Source organism: Pipistrellus kuhlii, unplaced genomic scaffold, assembly GCF_014108245.1.
Source record: "Pipistrellus kuhlii isolate mPipKuh1 unplaced genomic scaffold, mPipKuh1.p scaffold_m20_p_3, whole genome shotgun sequence".
In the NCBI taxonomy this organism is placed as follows: domain Eukaryota; kingdom Metazoa; phylum Chordata; class Mammalia; order Chiroptera; family Vespertilionidae; genus Pipistrellus; species Pipistrellus kuhlii.
In genome coordinates this window covers 86117249-86125167 of record NW_023425529.1, presented here as the reverse complement: position 1 = coordinate 86125167, position 7919 = coordinate 86117249, and the positions used below count along the sequence as shown (strand labels likewise).

The 7919-nt window shown below is 41.4% G+C and overlaps 1 long non-coding RNA gene across 1 annotated transcript; it reads left to right on the top strand.

The window, feature by feature from the left end:
• The first annotated feature begins 658 nt into the window (after positions 1-658).
• LOC123653077 lies at positions 659-7250 on the top strand. Its single transcript, XR_006742708.1, has 3 exons — positions 659-758; positions 5361-5662; positions 6653-7250. It is a non-coding gene; the product is annotated as an uncharacterized LOC123653077 (long non-coding RNA).
• The last annotated feature ends 669 nt before the right edge of the window (positions 7251-7919 follow it).

Below are 7919 nucleotides of genomic sequence, written 5' to 3'. Positions count from 1 at the left end.
ACACACTTTATAAAATAGATGCTTTCTCAGTGATTTGCCTAAGTTCTATCATTACTAAATCATTAGTGGAAAAACAATTGTCATTCTCTTTATTTAATAGCATGTCATCTTACATAAAAATTGCACACTGTTTTGCATGAGGAAGTGAGTTCCATCTCACTATGGGGAAGCTGAAGAACAAGGGTGTTTGCTAATTGAAAGAATATAATTAGAATATGTAAGAAATCAAATTATAAAAGCATAATAATTGTCATCATTTTTGACATGTTCCTTTGGACTTGTTCTTAGAATGACTACAAATACCTCCTCAAGAATTAATTTAGCTTCATACATAAATCTTTATAAACAAGCTTTACTAACTATACCTTCTTTAGAAGGATAGTGTCTATTTCATGTTGCCACTAGAGTGAAATAAATACACACATCTCACAAGAATAAAAACTTCCCCAGAAAAGTAAGAAACTTTATCTTAAATTGGAATCCGAACCCAATTATCTCATGAGAGACAGCCACACAGTGGTATTAAACTTATTTTCAAGTGAGTAAAATGATGGAAAGTTGAAAACAATATATATTGAGAATTCACTATTTGCAGTAGGCTGTACTTGCTATATTTAACATTCACAAAACAAGTTGAATACATGGTATTATGCCCATCTTACAGGTAAGGCATAGAGCGATAACAATACCTACCCATATGACTCAGACTGAGTGATGTTTTCAAGGAAGAGCTGTGGCTCCAGTGACGCAGGATGGTGGTGAGTCTGCAGCGCCTGTTCTGACAGCACAGCCAGCACTTCTCTCAAGTCTGTTCCGGACCCCTGGCCCCGGCCCCTTTCTCATTGCCTCCACCCAAGCTGAGGTCACTGTCACCTTCTGTGCTGTGGCAGTGTTTCTAACATGTATCCCTTTGCTTCATTCCCCATAAGCCTGTCTTCACTCTACTTTATGGGTGACTTTAAAACAGTCTCTGATGCTCAAAAACCTTCAGAGGCTCTCACCATCCTCAAGGCAAGTCAAATAAAGCCCTTAATTATTATTTGGCTCCAATCAGTTTTCCTAAAACATCTGGCCCCACTCATGTGCCTGGGCATTTTCTGTCTGAGTACCCGGCCCTCCACCTGGGAGGTTCCTCTTCCTCATGAGGCTCAACATTACCCCTCTGGAGCCTTTCAGCAGTTCCCGCCCACCACTGTACTCTCCTTGCACCCCTTCAGCCGCCTTTCCTACCACAGTTATTTCACTGTGCCCTCCAGACGGGAATTCCCTGAGGGAAGAGAATATTATATTTATATTCATCTGGAATCCCTGGCTTCTAACACATGAGAGGCGTACAGTTAATATTTGTTGAATGGATTATCAAGATATAGAAATAACTAATATCCAAGCAACCTAAATAGCACTTACAGAGAGCTCCAAGGCTTCAGGCTTAGAAGATTCTGTGGGGAACATATGGAAAGCAGGCTCCCACCCCCAGAAAGGCCATGAAGCTGAGAGCAACAGCATCGGGAGGTTGAAGGAGTCTGGGTGGCGGTTAGCTGGCAGTCTGTGTATGCTGTCTACTCCTCTGCTTCTGCCCGAGACTCCCCAGCTTCTTCCGACCTCATCTGCAGACACAGCCCTGACCTTGCTAGTGGGCGGGCACCTGGATCTGAAGTTACTTGGCTACTGAATGTGTTACAAGATAAGTAAAGACCATAATTAAACACCATTTGTTGTCTGCTTACTCCGGGTCCCAGAACCATGGGAAGTGGCAGGATGTGCTGGGAGAGCCTGGCACTTGAATTAAGCCACTCAGGCTTTACTAGAGTGTACTCTACACCTGCTGCTTACTTAGGAAAGTGCCTTAACGTCTCAGCCCCATTCTTTTCATATGAAATGAGCATAAGAGTGATGTACAGGAAACATTCTTTATTCTCCTTCCCTCTCTCCTGGTTTTGTTGGTTTATTAGATCCATTCCCTTTACCACCTGAAGGAAAATGGTTTTAAGTCAGTATTTTACAAACAATGCACAAGTATTTCCTGGAAGTGACTGAACCAAAGCTTATAAAGTGAACGCAGGTTCACTATACATATTTAAACAAATGGTAAATAGGGTACCAGACGGCCCTGTGTACATAAGGGATTTTTAAAAAATCAAACCCTGTAGTCCAGTGTTATTGAGGACTCGTTCCATACAGACCCTCTCATTTGTCCATCCCTGCCTGGGACCTACGCTGCTTTTAGCTCCAACTATACCCTGTTTTCACATTATTACAAACATTGAGCAATTGCTCCAAATTCCATTGTTAAATTACAGCATCGTTATTTTATTGCTTGGGTTATTCCTGTTCCTAATTGGCTCCCTAGACAAATGTACACCATGCTTTCACAATGTGTCTGCAAAGTGACCTGCTGCTGGCAGCACCCAGATGGTCTTATCTCTGTGCTGCGCTAAGGCAGTCACATAAGCCACAGGGATTTGACAGGAAGCAAATGATTCCCAGACAGATGCTACCTGAAGACTTGCCTTCATGATCCGGGCCCGGGGCTTTTGCTAGCTAACCATTCCAACCTCATTTCTATGTGGTTTATTTATGCCATGGTTTTTCCTATAAAATTTAAAGATCTTGATGGATTTGGGGTGTTTTAAAATTTTTATTTTCCTTAGAAAAGTTTTTCAAGATGGAATGTTTGACAAATAAGTCATCTAACACAAGGAAGTTAAACGACTTATCTGGAGTCACAGATGATTTTTATTTAACAATCCAACAAGATTTCCTGATTGTCTTAGTTTTCAGTCAGAGTCAATCTTGGTAGAGAGGGCTGTGTTTTTTTGTTTTTTTTTTAATAAATTTTTATTGTTCATATTATTACAAATGTTCCTTTCCACCACCCCCCCCTTCTCACCCCACCCTCTGCCCTTTCCCCACCCCCCATTGTCCTCATCCATAGGTGCACAGTTTATGTTCAGTCTCTTCCCACATCTCCCTCTCCCCTTTTCCCCAAGAATAAACAGTTCACTCCCCTTCCATACCTCTGATTCTATTATATTCAACAGTTAATATTGTTCCTCAGATTTTTTTTTTTTAGTTTCCTTGGTTTTTAGATTCACTTGTTGATAGTTACGTATTTGTTGTTCATAATTTTTATCTTTATTTACTTTCTCTTCTGAAAGAACCCCCTTCAGCAATTCATATAATTCTGGTTTGGTGGTGATGAACTCCTTTAGCTTTTTTTTGTTAGTGAAGCTCTTTATCTGACCTTCGAATCTGAGTGATAGCTTTGCTGGATAGATTATCTTTGGCTGTAGGTTCTTGCTATTCATCACCTTGAATATTTCTTGCCATTCCCTTCTGGCCTGCATGGTTTCTGTTGAGAAATCAGCTGACAATCGTATAGGTGCTCCTTTATAGGTAACTACCTTCTTTGCTCTTGCTTCTTTTAATATTCTCTCTTTGTCTTTTGCTCTTGGAATCTTAATTATGATTTGTCTTGGTGTGGTCCTCTTTGGATTCCTTTTGTTTGGAGTTCTGTGCGCTTCCTGGACTTGTAAGTCTAATTCTTTCACCAAGTGGGGAAAGTTTTCTGTCACTATTTCTTTCAGTATGTTTTCGATATCTTGCTCTCTCTCATCTTCTGGGACCCCCATAATTCTGATGTTGGTTCGCTTGAAGTTGTCCCAGAGGTTTCTTACATTATCTTCAACTTTCTGGATTCTCTGGCCTTCTTGCGTCTGCGGAGGAGTGTCTTCTGGCTCTTTATGTTCCAAATCTTTGACTTGATTCTTGCAATCTTCCATTCTGTTTTTAGGACTCCATAAAATATTTTTTATTTCAGACAATGTATTCTTTATTTCTTGTTGATCCCTTATTATTTCTAGTTGATCCCTTTTCATATCCTCATAGGTCTTGTTTATTTTATCGGCCTTTTCTAGGAGATTCTTGAACAACCTTATAAGTGTGGTTTTGAACTCCATATCCAGTCGCTTTTTGTCCTCCATTTCTTTCGTTTGTGATCTATTTGGTTTAGGCATTTTCGCAGGCAGCTTTCCTGATGGGGCGGGGTTTCAGGGTGGAGCCTACAGCCTTGGCTTCTGTCAGCCTCGCCCTATGCAACTCCTGAGACTCAGGGTCCTTCAGTACTTGTTGCGAGCGCCTCTGAGAGAAAGGTGCCCTCGATTTTCGCCTGCTGCCAAACTGTCTATGCTCTCCCCTAATGAGTCCGGTATTGGGGTTCAGTTCAGTTGGTAGTGGGATTGGAGGTGGCGTTCAGAGCAGTCTGGAGCCCCTGTCTCCTTCCTGTCAGGGCAATCCCGTGGCACAGCCGGCCGGCCCTTCTCTGCGTGCAGTGTGCGCGCCTCCGGGACCTCCTTTCGCCGCTTCCCCGGAGTCCCGCCTTACAGCCCGGCTCCCTATGGATGAGCCTGGGTCCCCGGGGTCTGGCCTAGAATTGGGGTTCAGAGCAGTTGGAGCTGGGCCCAGCACAGTCGGAGCTTTTCTCTCCTTCCCGCTTGGGACCGCCAGCCAGGCACTCGGCCTCCCTCCTCTCCGGCTCTGTCCTCTCCGCGCACGCGCTGCGTGTCTCCATACCTTGGGCTTTTACAGCTCCTCGCGCTTCCTTCTGGTTTTCTCCTTGCTTCTTGTTGTAGAATTTCCAGTCAGTCGACTTTCCTGTAGTTCTGGGTAATGTCCATTTTATATTTTAGTTGTATTTTGTTGAAATTGTTGTGTGTGGCTGCGGCTAGTTGCCTACCCGAGCAGCCATCTTGGATTCTCCTCTTGAGAGGGCAGTGTTTTATTTATCTTTGTGAGTACCACCTCATAGCCCCTAGCCCTCCCTACCAATAAGAGAAAATCAAGTTTTCTCAGTTACTAAGGAGCTCTAATTATATTCAATAATTAATTCAATAAACATTTCTAAAGGGAGACGAGGTTGCAAGGTGCTCTGGAGGATGTGAACCAAGTATAATGGTCCTTCCTGCCACCAAGGAGAACCCCTATACTATAGGGCCTATAGCATGGAAGGCAATACTCGGGCATGTTTTCAAATGTAAAAATTATAAGTCAAAATCAATGTAGCAGGTTTTAGGAGAGAAGTAAATTATAAATTAAAATCCACCAGAGTGTCATGGAGAGGAAAAATACGTCCATCCAATTGGAAGCATGAAAAGGGTAACTTTTATGTTGAACCTTGAAGGGTAGATGTCCTTTGAGAATCAGAGATAGCTGACATGGGTTACTCCAGTGCGTGAAATGGCACAGTTGGGGAGAAGCTGTGAGAATGTAACTATGCAGGATCATTAACGTCTTGCTAAGAAATCCAGACATTATTGCATGTACTGTGCGGAGCCACTGAAGGCAGTCTATCCCTCCAACAGTGTGTCAGCCCTCAGGCTGGGCCCAGCGCTGAGAAGAAGAGTTAGTGCTGTCTGCTTGGTGAAGGCTCCTGCTATCCAGGTGGAGAGGGTTGGAGAAGAGAGAGGGGAGACAGGAAGAAAGAGCAATGTGGACGTGCGGCAGGGATACCATCCTTGGGCTGGAAGTGAGAAAACAAGGAGATTAAGATGTCAGATTATCTCAAGGTTTCAAGCTTCAGGGATGAGCAGGAGGACATCATTACAGACAGGGCAGACTGAAGAAGAGCACGCTTGAAGGAAACGTCTGGAGTTTTATGGTGACGGTAAGGAAATTGATTGGGTGCTGTGTAAATTAAAAGATACAAATGACACAAATATTTATTTGTGCAGAGTTTTACTTATTAGAATCTGACACCTGAACTATCCCTCAGCAAAGTTGAAGAGGAGGCTGGTCCATACCAAGCTAACAGATCTATTAGGACAGATATTAGTCAAGTGAAGCTTTGCTTTCCAGGGGAAGCCAAGCAGTTTTCGGTAATGTCTTCCACTGAATGGATGCATGATTAAAAGACTAGATCAAGCATTTACCTAGAAAAATACAGTAGCTCACCAAAGCAAAGGTTTATGCCTCTAAAAGTGATCTCCCTGGTTTTTATTTTATATTATGTCACTTATTTCAATGCAGGCAAGTGTCTGTAGAGCATTTACTTGCACTTAACGGATATGTTCAAAAAAAATTCTCAGACACCAAGGAATTTACAGAAAATTGAGAGAAGCAAAGACTACTACGATTAGGATACATACTGTTTGAGAGGGTTCTATGAGAGCAGACAGGAGCATCTTAAGCAGAAAGGCAGGAAAGAGGGAAACTGATTGAAGACGGTTTCTCAAGGAGGAGATTCAAATTCCTAAAGTCAAGCCAAGAGCCAACTCTAGGCAGAAGGTATGCCAAAGGCAATGGCATGCAGAGCGCACTCAGGTGTCACTGTTAATTCTGGGTAGCCCCAGGAACTGATGTATATATGGGGAGTGTGTGTGTGTGTGTGTGTGTGTGTGTGTGTAGGGAAGTGAAGAGAGGTATGGAACGTTACACGGAAATGAGACCGAGGAGGTAAACTGAGGCAAATCATATACATTTAGTCAATTTATTTATACATTATATTATTACAAAGAATATTTAAGATGCCTCATAATATATATTAAAAAATTAAAAATTCTTGAGGAAATCCAAGAACAAATATGTGGGTTGCACATCTGTGAAATAATGCTGGAATTTTGAAGAGAGGTTAAAAGATTACCTGTTTGTTTCTCAGCTTCCTAGCTGCCAGCCCAAAGAAGAAGACATGACCCACAGTATCTCTGAAATAAAAAGAACTCAGTTGCTCAGAAGAAGCAATGCGTTTGGAATATAGAACGTGCTTCTTAAGATTCACTGGGAAGAAGTTTTGTGGATAGGAGCATTGAGATCTGACAAGAAAAGCTTTGGGGAGAACTACCCTTGCAAGCTGAATCGCGAGTAAGAGGGTGAGAGGCTGGCTGCAGGAAGGAGCAAGGCCTCCAGTCCCTCTTGTAGTGTGAGCTGTTCCTGCCATTGTGAAAAAACAAATGAGGTCACACCCTAGGGCCTGGAGGCTGTATCCAGCCAGCAGACATGTTTGTTGGGCTGGCACACTGTTTGTTTATTGTTGTCTTTTACTTTTCTCCCATTAACACAAAAGCAGTGCATTGTGAAAATATAAATGACCAAAAAGAAAAATATAAATTAGAATCCTGACCAGAAATTAGCACTATTAACGCCTCCTTTTATCCTAGATATTTGCTTCATGGTTTTTTCAGTTGGATCTTCTAGGCAGGACACACTGCCTCTTGGTGCCTGTGCCACCGGCTCCCCTATTGCCTTGTATCTGGCCCAAGTGTTTTCTAGCTGGTGCTCGTGAGCCACAAAATAAAATCCTAAACTATGATACCTAAAAGGAATCACAAAATAAAAAACTATTAGAGAAAAGAATAAAAGGGAAGGTAGTTGTTCAATAAGAGAATAAATCCAATAAGTTAAAATGAATTCATGGTATTTCAAAACATCAAATAAACATTTTAAGTAAAAGAATTTATTCAACCACATCAAGATTAGAAGTTAAAATGTTTAAATAATAAAATAGAGACAGGATAAATACAATTTACTCTGAAAGAGATTTTTAAAAATCTAGAAAAGTAAAAATCTAAAACACAAAAGTAGAAACAATGGAAGATTAAGAACAAAAATAGAAAAGATCAAATTATTACAGCCAAAACAAAAAATGTAAAGTTAGATGGCATTATAGAGACTAAAAAAGTTTTAATTAAAAGCAACATTGAAAAGTAATAGAATAAAAAAAAAATTTTTAAAGAAAACTCTAAAATAACTCTAATTCTGAAAATTAGAGAAAGAAGGAATATTCTTTTATTTTGTTGATCCTCACCTGAAGATACTTTTTTCCATTGCTTTTCAGAGAGAGAGGGGAAGGGAGGGAGGAGAGGAAGGAGAGAAACATCTATGTGAGAGAGGCACATTGAGTGGTTGCCTCCTGCAACCCATGTAAG